Source organism: Panthera tigris, chromosome A1, assembly GCF_018350195.1.
Source record: "Panthera tigris isolate Pti1 chromosome A1, P.tigris_Pti1_mat1.1, whole genome shotgun sequence".
NCBI classification, from domain to species: domain Eukaryota; kingdom Metazoa; phylum Chordata; class Mammalia; order Carnivora; family Felidae; genus Panthera; species Panthera tigris.
The window spans coordinates 98,433,637-98,452,474 of record NC_056660.1 but is presented as its reverse complement, the minus strand read 5'-3'; the positions used below and the strand labels follow the sequence as shown (position 1 = coordinate 98,452,474).

The following is an 18,838-nucleotide window of genomic DNA, read 5'->3' as shown; positions in this document are numbered from 1 at the left end:
TAGTATTCTATTTCCTCTCTGTGAGCATGAAGGGTGTGCTTACGGGCAGGAACACTGCCTGAGGACCATTCCAGACTTCATGCAAACAGTGTGAAAGTGTGACCATGCTATCTGAAAGTGGAGTTCTCCTTCATCATAAAAGGCTGGAGAGCTAGTGAAAGAAAAGGAGGGAAAAAAAAAAACCGTTTGCTTTCTATCCTATGCCTTTCTTTAAATCTACATAGTACTTACATATTCTGTTGCTGCTTATTAAATTGCATTACACTTACTGGTCTTGTCTGCCTCAGCCATTATTCTGTTAGCTCTGCTAGACCAGGTATGGGGATTTTTAAGGGTTGACTTCTCCACGTGTTACACTCTACATGGCACAGAGTTTGCAGTAGACACTTGCTAGATGGATCTATCAGGAAGAAGGTTTGTTTTTTTCCTTGCATCTTAGAGAAGAGTGGTCATAATCTGCTCGGCCTCAGGATAATTTTAAACTGGGTGCACGTTTTGTTTAAATCCTTGATGCTTGCCTTGTTGGCTTGTTTGTTTCTCTGCTCGTATTTCTTGTCCAGCTCCACCCCTACTTGTTCTACTCCTCTAGCCCTACAAGGGTCTCTTTTTTTTAAATTGTAGGCAATGCATACTTCTCTCACTCGCTGCCTCCAGGCTCTGCAGCAAGTCAGCCAAATCACTGACGGCCAGTTCAGGACTGCCAATTCACAGAAGGGCAAAGCAAAAACTGCCTAAAGAGTAAGCTAGCTCAGCCTAAGGGTTAAAGCCTTCGTCGTAGTCCTGTGGGTCAGACACTCAGACACAGAAGCAGAGAAGAGCTGGGTTTTATTCTGTTTTGTCTTGTTTTGTCTTGTTTTGTTTTGTTTTGTTTTTGAGAGTAGTAAGGTCATTTGACAGTATTATCCATCTACTTTTTAATAAAGATGAGAGAGTTGGCCAAAAGTTATCCTGTGAAGAAAAGAGCAGGAAATTATGCTCTACCTCTGGCCCATACGTAATGCTCCACTGACAGGCACATGCAACCTTTTAAATTTAATCCCTGTTCTCTATTCATGTAGGAATGGCTAGTGTATAAAGAAAACACCATGTCTCGAAGAACAGACTGCCTTCAAAGCTGATACTGTGCTGACAGTGAATTAGAAGGTCTTAGCGCAGCATGACAATGACTTTCATCATGAAACCTTTATGTGTGCCTGTCTCATGTTTTCTTTCTGCAGGGCATCAAATATGTTAGTACCATCAATGTAAAAATCCTTGTAGCTTTCACATATCATACATTTTAATTCAGTGATATTGATTTAAAATGACAGTGAGACTCTTTTTAGGTGAAGAAGAAGGAGAATCGGGAAAGCGACCACCCTTTTGGGGCTTTGAATTCTGAGGCCACACAAAGCATTTCTATAGCATTTTTCACTAAGTTTAGCCCAGTCTGTCAAACTAGAGAAGTAAACAGAATGTAATCTACACTGATAAATCATGCAAGGAAGTAAAATGCTCTTCCAATTAATCAGAACTTTATTTCCATTTTATTAATCTTTGTGCTGTAAAACTGATAATATTAAGGTTTATTTCTTTCTAAACAATTATATTATTTAAACAATAGTATAGAAAATCCTTAAATAATATTAAAATAATAAAAATATATTAATTGAATCCAACATCACATTTAAATATCTAATCTTAGTTAATGGTTTATCATTATGTATAATATAGATAAACATCAAAAAATAAGTTACCTACTAATGATAAGTGTCACTCATTTGCTTGTTCTGAGTTAGTAGAAGGCACATATTCTGAATTAAGTCACTAGATACCAAAATTCAAAAGAAAACCTTTTGTTTTTCAATAATAAGAAAATAAGAGTTCTAATGATTTCAGAGCTCGTTTAAATTAAGTGCACAGGACAAGATCTTAGCCTAAATCCTATGAAATATGTGCCTTTAAAATAACATCTTTCCAATAGGATTGGAGCATTTGCCAGTGATCAGACAATCCAGTATATTAGGGTCATAATATAAACTGAATAGTGAAAGGTTTTTTCTTTTCCTGTTTCTTCCTACACAGATAAACAGAGAGAGAAAAAGACAGACGAAGGTAGAGATATTTCTGAGATAATTACCACACCACAGGCTGTATGTGTTGGAGTGTGTGTGTTAGAATGTGTGTATGTGTGTGTTCCTGTATGTATATACTAGGGTGTGTGTGTGTGTGTGTGTATGTGTGTGTGTGTGTGTGTGTGTGTGTGTGTGTGTGTGTGTGTGAAGCAAGAGACAGATAGACTGTGGGAGCCACACTGCAGATGACCTGATTGTAAATCCTAGCTTCACTAAATCCTGGCTACATAACTTTAAGGAGGGGCTTCACTTCTCAGAAAGCCTGGCCTTTAAACAGGATCAGAAAAGAATTTCATGGACTGTTAGAATTCAATGAATAAATAAATGGAAAGCCTTGAAACAGTGCCTAGTTCACAGCCTTATTACCTTATTGATTACCATTATCGAAGTTCTTCTAGCCTCTACCTGTCATAAATTATCCTAAAAATACTGGGTCAAATACATTGTTTAGAGAGCTTTTGGATCTATTTCTGCTTAAAAATATCATAATTACTAATGCCTCCATGAATGACCTTGGGGAAATAAGCTATGTGTGAAGTCACTTCTACATTTTAAAAAAGGTGGCTATGATGCCTGCCAACACTGGAGGAGGAGATCACAAGGAATGAATGAATCTGGCTCAAGTTTCTAACAAGGAGGATGACATAGTAATATTATGGTACCTTAATATTTCTTTGCCTTTATGTGTTACTTTGCATGAGTTTCAAAGCAAACCAACAACAAAACTGCTAAATCAGGGTTCCTTTCAAGAGAGATCTTTTTTTAAAGTGTGTGGGAGAGAATGAGCTGCAAGCAGCAAAAAATAGGAAAAATAAAGACAGGAAAGAGATCCATCTAATGGAAAAAAAAATCAAGAAAGAGTAATACTCAAATGGTAAATTATTTTCCTTCCAATCTATTTCTTTCCAGGCTCAGCAGAAAAGGAGGGTTCCAGGTTCCTATTATGCATGTGCATATAAAATTAGGGCTCTTAATCTGCCCTAGAATCATGAATGTTAAAATATCAGCTCTTATTTTACTTTGGTGATGTACAAAGAGGAGGTCATGTCTATTTTAAGTTCCTTGGATTCCCTCTTAAGTTTTAGGTTTTAAATAAATCTTCACTATTAGCTTATCCTATCATCATTTGTTTCCTTATGATTAGAGTCGAGTCCAAACATTAAAAAATCTGTTTATTTATGGGCGAGTTGTCAACTTTTAGAGAGAACAGATATACCACTAAGAAATTTTGGAAACTTCTGTGTCCCACAACAGACTAGATTAGACAGACCAGAGAGCCTGAAATTTCTCTAAAATGCCTATTTAGATTTGCTCAAAAAGGAAAGGGGCCATCCAGGTTCCAGGAACAGACATGGAAGCCAACGAGCTAGTACAGAGACAAAACTTGTGAAGAGGAAGGTGACTGCCGGTCTAGGGGATCAAGGAGCTTGAGGTTTGACATTCAGCGTGGACCACAGACAATAAGGTAGCAATACCTGTAACAGAAAAGAGCTCTAGAAGAGCTCCACCCTCTGTGAAGGGTCAACCAAGAAAACAAATAAATATATCCACTTAACATAGAGCATTAAGGACATTGTTCACTGTGGGTTCGAGGAAAATGGTGTTCTGTTTGTTTGTTTGTTTGTTTTTGGTAACTTTTAAAAATCTTTACCTGATTTGGGATTCAAATGTCAGAATCTGCACACTGTGGCAGTCCCAAGCCAGGAAATTATGAAAACGTATCTAGCGGCAGGCTAGTAATAGCACAGAAGCATCTGGAAGAAGTAGAGGCAGGTCACTCTTAGAATATTTTGAAGATTTAGATAACCTTATAATAAGCAATGACAAAATGTATAAGAAAGCAACCCACTATGACTGAGTGTCAACACAGAAAACACACAACAGGAATAGAAACCCAAGAGCTTAAAAATAATAATAATAAAAAAAAAGATAAATTGTAAAATAAGTAGGTTTAAAGTGACGAAAGACATAAATTAAAAAATAAACACTGAATAAGATACTGCATATACGTGTAAGTAAACATATAAGCAAGCTAAATTCAAATTAGACACAGTTGAAGAGAAAACCAGTGAACTAGAAAACAGACAAGGAAACAGAATGGAGTAATAGAAAGATTTTGAAAATACTAGCAAGTGGCTAGGTGATGTAGATGATACAATAAGAAGGAACAACAGTTAACAGAAGTTCTGAGGGAGCACCTGAGTGGCTCAGGCGGTTAAGTGTCCAACTTTTAATTCCAAGTCAGGTCACTGATGGTTTTTGGAGTAGTGGGGGTCCGGAGCTCATGCTGAGAAAGAATTCTTGAGATGTCTTTGGTGCAAAAAGGTGATTTTATTAAAGCAGGGGGACAGGACCCATGAGCAGGAGCTGCACTGGGGTTGTGAAGAGTGACTGATGATATTATATGGAGTTGGGGGAGGTAAAGACAAAAGGAGGCCTCCAGAAGGACTTTGATATGCTAAAGAGGACTCACAAGATAGGAGGCCTTGCTATTGTCAAGCTAAGGTTATTTTTCCTATAGTGAGGACAGTAGGGGGTTCCTGGAGAAATGTTCTACTCTGTATTTGCCTCCAGTATTTGTCAATGGGCTGCAGCTTATAAAGGAATTTAATTTTACCTGCCATTTCCTTCTTGCCTTTGTTCCCACATTACAATGGAGGGAAGGATGATGTTGGGGCTCCAGGAAACTAAGTCAGTAGGTTTCTGGAGATTAGGTTGATAAGATTGCCTTTTTCTTGTAACTTACTAAGACGTTTGTAAACTGATGGAGACTCATGTCCTGCATGACTGTGATTTCTTATCAGTTAACCATTTGTTTTCCCCTTTCCTGTGTTCTTGGGCAGCCAGGAGTGCCTGAGGAATGTCACACATATCCCACCTGGCTGGGGCGGGGGGGGGGGGGTGGTGTGTTTGTGAGTGTCAGCTTACCTTATGCTCCCTCATCAGTCATGATCACAGAGTTCGTGAGAGGGAGCCCCACATCTGGCTCTGTGCTGACAGTGCAGAGTCTGCTTCAGATTCTCTCTTTCTGCCCCTCCACTCACACGCACACACCCTCTCAAAATAAATAAATAAATAAACTTAAAAACAACAACAACAACAAAAATCAAACATAAGTTCTGAGACAGAGAGAGAGGGAGGGAGGGGGGAGGGGGGAGAGAATGAAAGTAAGGACAATGGGAATATGTTAATATTTTAAAAAAAGAACGGCCGAGAATTTCCCAGAATTGATGAAAAACAGGAGTCCTCAGATAAAAGGCGAGGTGAGTGTGATTAACAAGGAAAAATCCACAGCTGGGGGCCATCATAATGGAACAGCTAATGACCAAAGAAGAGAGAAGCTCCTGAAAGCAAGCAGGATGAAGAGCACATGAGCTGCTAAATAATAATACTTATGCCAACAGCTGAATTTAGAGGACTCAGTGCTACAGCAGACACCAGAAGATCATGGGATGATATTATTAAAAGGCTGAGAGGAAATAACTGCTTAGAATCCTCTGCCCAGTAAATCGAAAATGGAGAATCAAATACATATTTTTCAAAGCAAAAACAAAGAGAGGCTTCTACTAGCTGTTCTTACCTAAAAAACTCAAGGATGTACTTTGGGAATATGGAAATGTAGGCAGAAAGGAGTGGGAAGTAATGGTGAGCAAAAAATGGAACATGTTATCAGTTAATCTAAATAAGCGTCGTTAGCATAAAACAGTATAGAAATGACTACTGTAAGGCATATAAGCCAAGACGAGTCTAAAATATTGGACAGTTAGGTATTGAACAGAGTTAAAACATGCTAAGATCCTTTTATTGGTCAAGAGACATCTAGGAATACTGTGTATGCATGTAAAACCTGCATTTTAGAAACATGCACTGGGAGAAATCAAGCAGGCGTGTTAACAACTTCAGTTGTAGTCTCTAAAAAGTAGAAAAATGTGTGTGTTTCAAACAAGGTAAGGGGATTCCACAAGGAAAAACAGAGACTCCCACCTTTAAGATGCTGAATTTTGCATGGGAAAGACATAGCTACAATTTCCTACAACAAAAAAGAAACAAAAATCTGCTTCATCCTCTCTGTCCTACGTTTTGTATCTTCTCCCCTTTATAGCCTTAGTAGAGGCAAAGAGTTCCCATAAACTTACATGTTTCCTAAACTTTAGAAAGCACAGTGCTGGGTGCTGCCAAAAACATATAAACAAAAACAGAATCTATTATTCAACATGTGCTCAGAGAGCTCGAACAAATGTCTGCAAACTTGCCAATACATGTGCTTTAGGTTATGGCCACCCCACTCAGACTCACTTATATCTAAAAGACAAGTGTCTTAAAAACAAAGTGAGTGTAACCAGAAAAACGTTTACATAGCTCCCATGCTTACTGCTCTCTGAAAAAGATACCCATCTTTGTTCCCTTGCTGTTAGCACCTGAGTTTCTGAATACAAAAACCATCAAGTGAAAACAGGAGGGCCACAAATACCAAACAAAGCATCCAGGCTTGACGTTCAGCCTTCCAGGGAACAATCCACCTTCGCATGTAAGGAGTATAAATTCACGAGATAACAGAACAATTGAAGAAATGGTTATAGGATCCACGTTGCTGCTAGAAGAAATGCACTCAGCGGGATAAAGACAACAGAAAGATAATGCAATTAAGAAATGTAATTGTAACTAAGAACAGGTCAAGAGATATTGTTTAAAACAAAACAAGAAAACACACTAAGGGTTCTTTTATTTCTTTAAGAAAGGGCCTAAGGAGGGGGAGAATGATGTGTGAGCTTTTGACAAATCTGTCTCTAACAGTAAATTCTTGAGTTCATAAGAAATAGACTGAGATCAGAGGCTTTTAAGCGTCAGGGAATATGCCATTCAAGATGCTTCTGGGGGAAGAATAACTTGTAAAACCAGTAGTCTGTCGCTCTTCTTTTGTTTTGATGCATGGAGAGCCAGTACAATAGTTAAATAATCTATAGTACCTCCCTAATTTTTTTTCACAAAGCCTGAAGCCCAGGAATGAGAAATGATGCACTCAGGAAAATTATTTTTAAATGGGCAGAGTTTGTGTGGGATCATACTTTTCTCCATCTGCCCATGTAAGATGCCTGATAATGCACAACAAAGACTATTGTAATGCATCGGTACTGAGTCATATTTTAAATCCTTACTGCTTGCAGTTCCAACTTACTACAAGATGTTCAGAGAATCCTTTAAGATGACAGTCATGAACTTGCTTAAGAACCTAGCTATAAGGGGCATCTGGCTGACTCAGTAGGAAAAGCATGTGACTTTTTTTTTTACATTTTTTTAACGTTTTATTTATTTTTGAGAGGGGGAGGGAAGAGCGAGAAAGAGGGAGACGCAGAAGCCAAAGCAGGGTCCCGGCTCCGAGCTGTCAGCTCAGAGCCCGACGCGGGGCTCTAACTCATGAACCATGAGACCATGGCCTGAGCTGAAGTTGGATGCTTAATTGACTGAGCCACCCCTGCATCCCAGCATGTGACTATTGATCTCAGGGTTGTGAGTTTGAGCCCCACGCTGGGTGTACTTAAATAAATTAAGGAAACTTTAAAAAAAAAGAACCTAGTTATGATATCTACATGGCTCTACCAAATTCATCAAATGGCACTTATTAAGTATCTGCTATTTGAAACAATGAGTTCACAGTATTGGGATCATATATGGATTATATGCGACTAGTATTCAGGGCCACTGAGTACGAGGCCAAGTTAAATCCCTATATGCCTCTGTTGCCTAATGTGCACAATAGGGGAAATGATAAATGAACACCCTGCATATCTCACAAAGTAGAAATGAGTGAAAATAAAAGGACAGACTATAATGAAATTGGGCCACTGACTGAAGAAGTATATTAATTAGCCATCCAGGCTAAAATAGAGAGTTTCTTCTACACTTTGCAGAAATTCCTTCAGACATAAATTTAATACCATAATGCAACTTCCATTTAAACATTTTTATTTCAAGTGATGAGCTTTAAATGAGGTACAGAAACCTAATTTATTTCCAAAGTCAGATACTCAGATTATCACATCAAAGGGAAATTATGTATGACTGAATTCTAAATAAATAAAACTTCCTATTTCATTGCCAACTTATTTTGATGCTAACTGTAAAAAAATGACTTTTTTAGCTTTTACTCTACAAATTATGGAGAGAGGCCAGATGAATACAAAAATTACAATGTATTATCAACTGTTGAACTTGATTTTCAGTCTGCCTTATCTTTATCACTTACTATGGACCAAAATACTCAATCTCTGGGCTATCATTAGGTTTGTGTATCTTTTTTTTTTTAACATCTTTATTGAGGAATAATTTGCATGTGACAAAATTCACCCACTTAAGTGTACAATTCTTTTCTGGTAAATGATTTTCAGTAAATTGACAGAATACGGTTAATGATATTGGAAGAGCAGTGTAACAGGATAGATGGTAACTACACTTGTGGTGTATACAGCAGAAAACAGAACCCTGTCAAATCACTACATTGTACACCTGAAACTGATGTGACATTGTGTGTCAACTATACTCAAACAAACAAACACCAACGAAACAAAACAAAACAAAACAACAACAAAAATCAACCCAGAACATCCTGGATGCAGAGACAAAGTAGCAGAACTAGATTACTACCATCAACACTCTTGCTGCTAACACGTCAGTCCTCTTGAATAGGACATTAGACACATCACAGAAGAACATGAATGATAAATTCACCCACTTCAGTGTACAATTCTTTTCTGGTAAATCATTTTCAGTAAATTGACAGATGTGTGCAACTTTTGATGTAATCTAGCTTTCAGATTTGCATCACCCCTTAAAAAGACGTCTCAAGGTTATGTGCAGTCAACCCCTAGTCCCAGGCCACCAATACTCTACTTTCCAACTCTAGAGACTGTTTTTTTATGGATATTTCATATAAACCGAAACCTATACTATGTGGTCTTTTATATCTGGCTTCTTTCACTTCGCAGAATGTTTTTGAGGTTCTTGATTGTTGTAGCATGTATCAGGAGTTGGTTACTTTTTATTGCTGAATAACAGTCTCTTGCATGGATATTTAATATCTATATTTATCTATCATATTTCATATGATAGATATTTGGATTGTTTCCAGTTTTGGGCTATTATTAACTTCTATGGATATCATAGTCCATGGTATGTACTGAATTATACTCATCATATGCCCATGCTCACGTGCACGGTTCCAAATACCCATAGTGTTTACTCAGCCTTGGGGAAGTTGGTGTTGAGATATATAAACCATTGATTTAGACTTTCTAAGTGCTCTGTGAGTGTTTTAAAGTTTTGAGGTGAAGAGAAACAGGAGTGTAAAGTGGTTAGGAGTACAGAGTCTGGAGGTGGACTTCTTAGGTTTGTAAACCAGTTTAACATTGTATTAATTCTATGTTAGACAAGTCATTAGTGTCTTTGATTTTCTTGACTGCAGAATGGGGATAATGACAATGCCTCTTTTATTTTTTTTATTTCTTTGTTTAAGTTTATTTACTTATTTTGAGAGAGAGAGAGAGAGAGAGAGAGAACACGAGGAGGGGAGGGGCTGAGAGAGAGAGGGAGAGAGAGAATCCCAAGCAGGCTTTGCACAGTTGGCAGAGCCTGATGTGAGGCTCAAACTCACAAACCAAGAGATTGTGACCTGAGCTAAAATCAAGAGTCAGACGCTTAACCAGCTGAACCACCCAGGCGTCCCTGACGATGTCTCTTTTATAAGCTTATAGTGAAGGTTAGATGATGAACAGGCTTTGCGCAGTGCTCACTAGATATTAACTATTATCATTACTGCTGTGCACCAAATCATCATGGAAATAATTTTTAAGAGGTTAGTACTGCTAGTAAATAAGATGTTTAGAAGATTTCTCAATCTATTTTCACACTAAGAGACGCAACTATCGCCTTTGCTTAATAGAATACACTATCAAGCATGAACACCGTATGTTTTCATACAGAGAGCAGCCAAATAACTATTTTCCTGTCTGGCCACCCCCACAGTGATGGCCTGGGGAAGAATCTCTAGTAACCACTAGGCAAATAAACTATTGGGATTACATCAAAATAAAAAAGCTTTTGCACAGCAAAGGAAATGATCAATAAAACAAAAGGACAATCTACTGGAGGTATTTGCAACTGATATATCTGATAAGGGGTGAATATCCAAAATATATGAAGAATACAACAGAACACCAAAAAAAAAAAATCTGATTAAAAAATGGGCAGAAGACCTGAAGAGATAATTTTTCAAAAAAGAAATACAGATGGCCAACAGACACATGAGAAGACGTTCAACACTACTAATCATCAGGGAAATGCAAATCAAAACCACAGTGAGATATCATCAAACACCAGTTGGAATGGCTAAAATCACAATGACAAGAAATAACAAAGGCTCGCAAGGATGTGGAGGAAAACAGTCCCTCGTGCAGTGCTGGTGGGAATGCAAACTGGTGCGGCCACTGTAGAAAACGGTATGGAGGCTTCTCAGAAAATTAAAAACGGAACTACCATAAGATCCAGTAATTGCACCACTGGGTGTTTACCCAAAGAAAACGAAAACACTGTTTTGAAAAGATACATGTATCGCTATGTTTATTGCAGCATTATTTACAACAGCTAAGATTTGGAAACAACCTAAGTATCTTTCAACAGATGAATGGATGAGGAAAATGAAACATAAACATATATATATGTGTGTGTGTGTGGGGGGGATATTCTATAGATGTTCCATATTCCACACTCATTAAAGGGATGAGATTGTGCATGTGCAACAACACGGATGGACCTAGAGCGTATTATGCTAAGTGAAATAATTCAGACTGAGAAACACAAAAACCATAGGATTCAGCTCATAAGTGGAATTAAAACAAACGAACAAAACAAATGAATAAGCAAACAAACGAAAAGCAGAATCAGACCTAGAAATATAGAGAACAAACTCATGGGTGCCAGTGGGGGGAGGGTTGCGGGATGTGCAAAATGGGTAAGAGAGAGGGAGATACAGGCTTCTGGGTGCAGGATGAAACAGGGGGAAAAAAGGCACAGCATAAGGAATACTGCTAATGATATTGGGATTTCAGTGTAACAGGACAGATGGTAACTACACTTGTGGTGTATACAGCAGAAAACAGAACCCTGTCAAATCACTACGTTGTACACCTGAAACTAATGTGACATTGTATGTCAACTATACTCAAAAAAAAACCCCAAAACAACAACAAAACAAAACAAAACTACAACACCAAAAACCAACCCAGAACATCCTGGATGCAGAGACAATGTAGCAGAACTAGATTTCTACCGTGAACATGCTTCCTGCTAACACGTCAGTCCTGTTGAATAGGACACTAGACACGCCACAGAAGAGAATGAATGACAATAAACAGAAAAGGCAATGACATAGCTTTCTCAGCTTAATTAGTTTAACAAATATAGAGTGCATACTATGGGCTGGGAATAATTCTTAATCCTTCAAACATAGTAATTTAATCTTCATCACAACCCTATAAAGCGTATCTATTTATTACCTCCAATTTCAGATGAGATCAGTAAGGCACAGAGAGGTAGAGTAATTTGACCAGTGTCACACTGCAAGCCAGTAACAGACCAGAAAACAGAGCTCCAGGGTGGAGTTCACACCATTCTACTTTGCTATCTATTTTACTGGGAGACAGACAGGTGTGACTGAAGCAAGACATATTCCCAGAAAAGACAAGTAGAAGCATCATCAGTTTGTTCTGCACACAGACCAATTTCCTTTCATCATACTATCTGATTTACTTTAAGCCACAGGAAAAGGCTTCTTTCAAAGATGAGTGAAATAAGAAAGGTCTAAATTATACCCTACTTTCAGTTTCATCTTAAATTCTGTTATCCATTCTGTATAAATGTAATACTGAAAAAGTCAAGCTTTGCAAGTTCAAAGATGTGATTCTTCACATGCCAGAAAGGATCCCAATCCTGACCATAAGAACATTCTCCCTCTTACCAATCACTTTTTCACTATCTGTGAATTGAGACAGCAATAGACCCTCTGAGGAAAAACATTCCCAATTTTGAAAAATGTTGCACAATTTATGCCCTCCCTGGAAGATCATGGTGCATATTAACACTTTTGACTTTTTAATTACATAAGCATTAAGTACATATGTGTAAAATTTAAAACCTACAGAAAAACGAAATGCAGCCCTACATTAATTAACATGATAAAGGCTCTGAAAAGTCTTGATATGTAGAAACCTGACTAAATTTGTTTAGTGCAGCATTTCCCAAAATGTTAAGATAATGCAGTTTGCATTTCTCCTATGAAACACCTATTGATCTATATTGGAAAACAATGCCCTAGGTGGCTAACCAGTCTATAACAGATCGATGCAATTATTTCTTCTTCATTTTTTAGGCTTATTTATTTATTTTTGAGAGAAAGAGAGAGAGAGAAAGCACAGGGGAGGGGCAGAAAGGAGAGAGAGAGAGGGAGAGAGGGAGAGAGGGAGAGAGGGAGAGAGGGAGAGAGAGAGAGAGAGAGAATCCGAAGCAGGCTCTGCACTGTCAGCACAAAGCCTGATGTGAGGCTTGAACCCACAAACCATGAGATCATGACCTGAGTTGACATCAAGAGTCGGATGCTTAACAGACTGAGCCACTCAGGCGCCCCATAATGAAAAGTTAATCGAATGCAATCTTTGAAGCCTGCATGAGACAGATGACAGTTAATAATATATGGCAACATGAGTTAACTGTCAAGATGAAAATAAAGAGAGTAATATTCGCTAACATCATTAGAGGCTTATCGTGCTCCAGACACTGAATGTTCTACGTGGATTACCTCATTTAATGTTCAAAACAACCATAAAAGGCAAGCATTTATTTATTGATTCTTGTTTCATACAGAAGAAACTGAGTAATATGCTCAAGGCATGCACTTAGAAAGAGGCAAAGCTGGACTTTAGATACATGCATTTTAAACCCAGAATTCATCTTCCAGTAATTAAAGCGAACTGCCTTCCACTGTGTCCTAGGCAATCCTATCACTTACACATGCAGAATCCCAAGTCATAGGAATAAACTCGGGAATAGGTAATTGTTATGCAGAACTACCCAGGGAAATCTAGGAAAAATAATAGGGTTTATTCACCATAATTTATGTCAAGTCTGGATACCTTTGTTACCATAAAACCTTTCCATTTGTGTGTGTCTCCTTTCACTTTACGAAGGAGCCCGATGATTGGAACATTTTTATTTTCTTCTTCCCTATCCAAAAATAACTGCAGTGACAGCATATTTTCAAATGGTGGTATATTCTACACAGAGCTGAAAATAAAAAAAAATGTCTCTGCAGTCAAAGAATTATTTCATATTACTTTTCATTTTTCTTTGGAAGGATTATTCATACATTAATCCCTAATTCCAAAATACAAAATATGTTGTGTTTGTGAGTGAATAGTGTGAATTTTTTTATCATTTTCTCCCTACTGCATACTTTTCAAAGTGCTAACATTAAGTTTCTGCAAATCAAATTCTATTTTGACATATAGACTTTTAAGAAGCAAAAAGAAAGTCATGCAAAAAGCACTTGATTTAAAGACCGGAAAAAGTTACTAAAATATGGAATGCCAACTTCTAAAAAATGCACACTTTTCATGTTTTGTTCTCAGAAGACAATATACAAGTAATGAGTAAGGCACTTCTGCAGCTCTCCGTAGCGTCTTCATTCCCTGGTGACCTCTTTAGAGCATCTGAAAATGGGGGGGGGGGGACAAAAAACCTATCTGTAGAAAGAATCTTTTTCTTTCACTCCATACATACTTCTTGAGCCATTACTTTCCTAGATGTTGAGGATTCTGTAGTGAAAAGAAATGATAATGTCCGTACCCTGAAGGAACTTCCATTTGGCAGGGAGGAGACGGTCAAGAAATTAAAAAAAAAAAAAAACAAATGCATAAATGAGAAATCACAGAGTGGTTGGTAACTACAGAGAGAAAAGCTACAGAGAGACAACTGTGTGCCAAGTGGCTGAGTGTGTGATAGGGAGTGACAGAGACACATATGGACAGTGACAGCTCAGGCTGATGGTCTGAAAGAGGTACCATAGCCACTGGGGGCTAAAAGAGTGGAAGGGGCCAGTCATGTGCATACTAGTAGCAAAGGCCTGGAAGCACGAATGAGTCTGGGAAGCCCAAAGAACCCAAAGAATAGTTTGCGTTGGTAGAGAAGAAGGTAGAGGCATCTGACTGATAGGTGAGTTCTAGGGTCAATGGGGCCACAGCAGACTGACCACAAGGTACACAAACACGGTAAGGAAACTGAAGGAGCCCTGGTGACAATAGGAGGCCACAGTTTTCAAAATGGGCTGACACTCCTTCTCTCTCTTTTTTTAATGTTTATTTTTGAGAGAGACAGAGAGAGCAGGGGAGGGGCAGAGAGAGAGGGAGACACAGAATCCAAAGCAGGCTCCAGGCTCCGAGCTGTCTGCACAGAGCCCTACGCGGGTCTCGAACTCACGAACCGTGAAATCATGACCTGAGCCAAAGATGGATGCTTAACCGACTGAGCCGCTCAGGCACCCCGTCGTTCTTTTCTGCTTCAACCCCTACTTTGCGTGCTCTGAGGAAAATGGATTGTAGGATGGCAAGGGAGGAAGCAAGGTCTGCTTAGGAATTCATGTAAGGATGGTCTAATTAAAGAATGAGGGGAGTGAAGATGGTAAACAGGAGTCAGGATATGTTCTTCAGTCAGATTTGACAAAACTTCCTAGTGGATAAGACACGCACGGTGAGTCCAAAGGAGGAAGCAAGAACAATCCCAAGACTCTGGGCCCTGGCAGCTGGTGCGATTATGGAGTGATTTACTGACAGTGAGGAAACTGAAGAAAGAGAAAGAAGAGTGGCAGATCTAGGCATTGATTCTTAAGTTCTGCTTTTGACATGTTTATTTTGCAACACCAATCAAACGTCCAACAGAGATGATGCGTGGGCTCTGGGGAGAGGTGAGGGTCAGGGCTGTGAATCTGGGAGTTACTCACATACAGCTGCTGATGGAGCTTTGAAGGACTAGATGAGGTTAGCATGGAGGGGAGGAAGGAAGAGAGCTCTCAGATTGAATATGTGGGCCCAGCAACATCCAGTGGTGGAGGAAGCCAGAAGGATTCAGCCAACAGCACTACGGAGGGGTGGCCAGTCAGAGGGGAAACATGAATTGACCAGTTCAGCACCCAGAACCTTGGCAGGTACCACAACAATAACCAAAGAGGAGAGCATTCTGGCTTTATTTCACCTACAGCTTTGCGTTTATAGCAAGTTCACTGACCGACATCATTAGAAGTACTTGTGTGCCGCCTAAGGTTGAATGTACACAATACTTGTCCAGAATAACTTCCACGGTGTTTTGATTTAACAATAAAATCAAACAAGCCCGTCTCAGAAGCACACTTTCCTGCAGGTTATCAATCACTGCACACAAGTGTGAAGAAATGCAACATGGCCACGGAGCTGCTTCATCATTGCACCTAGAGACGTTGCTGCCATTATGCTCTACAAGGTTTCGCTCTTACCATGTTCAAGGTCATTCGCGTGGATGAATAAATTTAAGATCAATTTCATTCACTGTTTTGTTATGGAACTGCACAATACTGCAAAAGTTCTGCTACATAGTCCTCATATTCTTCTTTTCACTTCACTAACTGAAAAAGGAGACTCCACCGTGGCTGGCAAGTTCGTTGCACATCCCATGTTTAAAAATTCTGAGGACTACTGAACAATACTTATGTTATGTTTTGAGCCACACTTGTTTTAGTTCCTCTCTACCATCACTATTCATCCTTATTTCCTGTACTCGAATTATTACTTCGTATCTTCTCTCTGATTTACTTCCAACTCCCTTCACTTACATTGCTTTTATACAAATATATATATATATACACACACACATGTATATACATATACATACATACATATATATACGTATATATATGTAGATATGTGCATATACATATATACGTATATACATGTATATACATATATACATATATACGTATATATACATGTATATATGTATATGTATACACACACACACACACACACACACACACACACACACACATTGCCATACTCTGAACCTATCAAGGGCAAAACCATGTTTTGGTAATCTTCACATCTCTCACTTCTAACAAAGTGCCCAGTACAAAGCACATTTTCACCAAGTGTTGAGTGAATGCGTGAATTAAGTAATCTACTAAATTAGTTCAAACTGTTCTTTTTTAGTTTGACAAAAATGATAAAGCTATCAAAGGACTGCTTTATTATATTTAAATTAACACACTTAAGAGAAATTTTCAATTTTCATATTGCTGAGATTTATCAGTCTTCCAAACTGTCCCAACTTTCTTTAATTTGGATATGTAATTTTCATCAGTGTGCTGGTATAATAAACCATTTTGAGTGACAACTGCTATTCAATTGACATTAGATTTTTTTTTTTCTTAGCCTTAGGAACTAGCAATGTGGTTGAACTCAATAGCATCATTAAATGTTGGATTTTCTCTTTTGTTCAGTGTGGCAAATACTTCTGAAGAAGTATTTTAAAATTTAGAGTCCTGGGGTGCCTGGATGGCTCAGTCAGTTAAGCATCTGACTTTGGCTCAGGTCATGATCTCATGGTTCATGAGTTCTAGCCCCACATTGGGCTCTCTGCTGTCAGCAAAGAGTCTGCTTCAGATCCTCTATCCCCCTCTCTCTCTGCCCTTACTCCATTCTCTCTCTCTCTCAAAAATAAAATAAAAACCTTAAAGTAAAATAAAGTAAAATTTATAGTTCTTATAAGCATTATGAAAAGTTACCGTAAATTCTATATCACTATTTCTACTAGTCAACTTTATAATTATTTCAACAGTGAATTCTCTGTTTTCAATGAACTATCCTCAGCTAAAAGAGTTAAATATTAGACCTGAATGTTTTTCCTAGAAAAATTATAAATGAGTTGGAGAGGTTCTATCACTGTCTGTTAAGTACAACAGAAATCTTAAAGGTACAAAATACTTCACTGGAGAGCAGATACACTGTCTGGTTGGAGATTACCAAGACTTCATTCTGATGGAAAATGCTAAGCCTGCAGTGCTCTGCTTTTTCTGTAAAAGTCATATCAAACAGAATACATGGAAATGAGGCCCTGAATTCTCTGGCTCACTAGGTCAGCTGAAGGTCTTAGGAACTCATATTGAATAAGTGACTTGCAAAATATTAATCATCAGTTAATATAAGAGCTAGAATATAAATTTAAGAAATCTTCATTTCTAGCCTTATCTTCACCATGTGATTTGATCTTGGTTGTGTCATTTAGTTTTATGGTGAAATCACATTATTTATTAAAAAGAAAAGTAAAATAAAAAGCAATTCTAAATATCTCTCCATGAGTATTGCCTATCAATATAAATATAGACAGGTTTTCTAATCTCTTTCTCCTGATTTAGTCAAAAACTTAACTTTACTTTCCATTGGGTGTATTTTTATATTTACATAGACCTCAATAACTTGTATTTTATTTATCTGAAAAGTGGAATTTTAGAAGATAGGTATAGCTAAATCCCAACTAGCATTCCTTCTTGTTTTACAAGTAGGACATATTAAAATGAAGACAATTCGTGGTGTGAGTCCTAACTGTTAAAAACCGTGTGATTATTACAACTCCATATCTGAAAAAAATGTTTACTAATTACATTATTTAATTGAATTCGCTGTACAGGCGAATTAACAGGCTCTCAACTACAAAATTGATACTACTCAGAGGAATTCATTTCAAATAGGGTATTTCCAAACACACAACCAAAGGATGTAACTGATTAAAGAAAAATAGAAAAATATTAGACCTGAATATAGGTCTGAATTAGACCTGAATAGACCTGTTTGAAAACAGGTCAAAATATTCCCAATATTTGACATTATCCAGACATCTTTTACTTTTGGTTTTACATATAATAAATTTTCTCTTCAAATTCAATAGTTAACTGACCATGGCATCTTTCAGATTTTATCTAGTGTGGAAAAATTTAGTATTCATATTTAACACAAAGGATAACTGGAGTCCTGTATAGATAGGAACACTGAAATAAAATTATTACTCCAGAAGCATCACAGCTTAATAAGTAATAAGCCCGTATTCTTTCATATATAGAAAAGTACTGATACCAATGAAATATTTATTGTTACCCTTTGATCGTGGGAAAATAAAAATTTGCAACAAACGAACATTGCTGACCTTGACTGTACATGTTTTCACTTCATTAAGGATTCACAGCTGTTAAAGGTAATGATCCTTCTTATGGTCACATATGGTGTGGTCGACTATCCCTGAATTATGAATGAGTTCTAAACAACACAAATCAACTTTTAAGGGGAAAAAATGAGCATAATTCAATATTGGTTCTAAATAATCATACATTGTATGTGATTTTTGTTTTTTTAATGGCCCAAATGACTAGTTGTCTGTAGTCAATATTATAAAGGGAAGTTATGGAAATGTAAACTAGTTTTGTTCATAAAAAGCATAGGTATGCTAACATGAACCCATTAATCCTGGCACCTTGAAAGTTAAATCCTACAATTAAATAAACAGTATAAGTATTCCTTAAAATACCTTTGGAGCTCCACAGAGCAAACAATGCTTAATTTCATGGTATTATTATAGATATTTTCCTCTATGGAATTTAAACA

General features: G+C 37.7%; 1 protein-coding gene across 2 annotated transcripts in view; it reads right to left on the bottom strand.

The window, feature by feature from the left end:
- The window catches only part of PRR16 (proline rich 16), a 199,652-nt gene that overhangs the window by 45,114 nt on the left and 135,700 nt on the right, over nt 1–18,838 (bottom strand). The gene's annotated exons all lie outside the window — the stretch shown is intronic.